We start from the raw sequence: 1,525 nt of genomic DNA, 5'->3' as shown, positions 1-1,525 counted from the left end.
GCTTATGTCCTTGCTTGGCCCGGAGGGCGTGGCTCATCTCGCATCGCAAGGTCCAGAGGCGGTCACTGCCAGGCTGGAATCGCTCTCCCGCTACGAGAACGCGCTCTTGGAGCATGTCCAAGAGAAGATGAGCGCCGCAACGGCGGCGGCGTCGATGACGCGTGAAGAGTCTATGAGACTGAAACCGCTCATGGTGAGCGTAAAAACCTTCGAGGGGAAGGATGGAGAGAATCTCCTTCCCTGGGACCCGTGAGGTCGAGATGGCCATGGATCGGCCCTGCTCCAGTCTGAGCATCAGCGCGTGGCGCTGGCTATCTCCAGGCTTGGAGGTCGCGCTCGCGAATGGGCACTAACGTGCGGCACGTCTGTTGACGCTGCATTTCCCACTTGGGATCAGCTGAAGCAACAGCTTTCGCGCGTGTTCGCGCCGCCTAATCAGGCGTACCGATCCTCGTTAAGGGATTTAAATTGTTCTCATTCCAATTGCCCGACTCGAAGAGCCAGAGCATTGTTATTTATTGTCACTACCTCCCTGTGTCAGGATTGGGTAATTTACGCGCCTGCTGCCTTCCTTGGATGTGGTAGCCGTTTCTAAGGCTCCCTTCTCCGGAATCAAACCCTAATTCCCCGTTACCCGTTAATGCCATGGAGGCCCATATCCTACCATCCAAAGCTGATAGGGCAGAAACTCAATCGATTTATCGCGCAAAAGCGCGATCCGCACAGTTTATTATGACTCAACACAATACCAGCCCGAAGACTGCATTGGTTTCAATCTAATAATGCTACCCGCCCGACAAGCAGTTGGGTATTGATGCATGTATTAGCTCTAGAATTACTACGGGTATCCAAGTAGTAAGGTACTATCGAGTAGACTATAACTGATATAATGAGCCATTCGCAGTTTCACAGTACAAAATTGTTTATACTTAGACATGCATGGCTTAATCTTTGAGACAAGCGTATGACTACTGGCAGGATCAACCAGGTTTATATCCTCCATACTAAAGAAGACGACAAGTCGCCCCCAGCACAAAACAACAACACAGAGGCCAGCCGCAAACAGCCCCGCAACCGCCGAAACAGTCGCTAGGCCACTCGCAGCTTTTCTCAAAGCCGCCATTAATAGCCGAGAATCTTTTTGCACAGAAAGACAAAAATATGATCCTCACTTCAACAGTTCCACCTAAAAATAGGTAGATCAAGAAGCGAATAATAGAGCACGACGCAGCATACTTTGGGTTGTAGTCCCCTCCGCACGCCGCATAACTAGCACCAGATCAAAAACGGTTCTACCCGAAATTGAAACTTTCCACCGGAAAAATCCAGCGCAAAACGCACCACAGAAGGTATCGCATAATGACACACAATCCGAAAACTGCACGAAACACTATACAACCAACCGCAACACACCTTCGCACCGGCACCGACAGAGCGTTGATGTAGCACCTCGCAACGTCAGCAAACGCTTCCTCGCATCCAAGCACACACAGTCAGGTCACTATCCCGAAAGCACACACTCGTC

At 50.8% G+C, this 1,525-nt stretch overlaps 1 non-coding gene across 1 annotated transcript; it reads right to left on the bottom strand.

Annotated features, from left to right (window-relative positions):
* Window positions 1-446: 446 nt before the first annotated feature.
* On the bottom strand, window positions 447-990 carry PITG_33066 (the record flags this gene model as incomplete). Its single annotated transcript, XR_009934460.1, has 1 exon — window positions 447-990. It is a non-coding gene; the product is annotated as an 18S ribosomal RNA (ribosomal RNA).
* Window positions 991-1,525: the final 535 nt, after the last annotated feature.

The sequence above is a fragment of the Phytophthora infestans genome, genomic scaffold (assembly GCF_000142945.1).
Source record: "Phytophthora infestans T30-4 supercont1.46 genomic scaffold, whole genome shotgun sequence".
In the NCBI taxonomy this organism is placed as follows: Eukaryota; Oomycota; class Peronosporomycetes; order Peronosporales; family Peronosporaceae; genus Phytophthora; species Phytophthora infestans.
The sequence above is the reverse complement of the archived record's forward strand: the minus strand, read 5'-3'. Positions and strand labels throughout refer to the sequence as shown.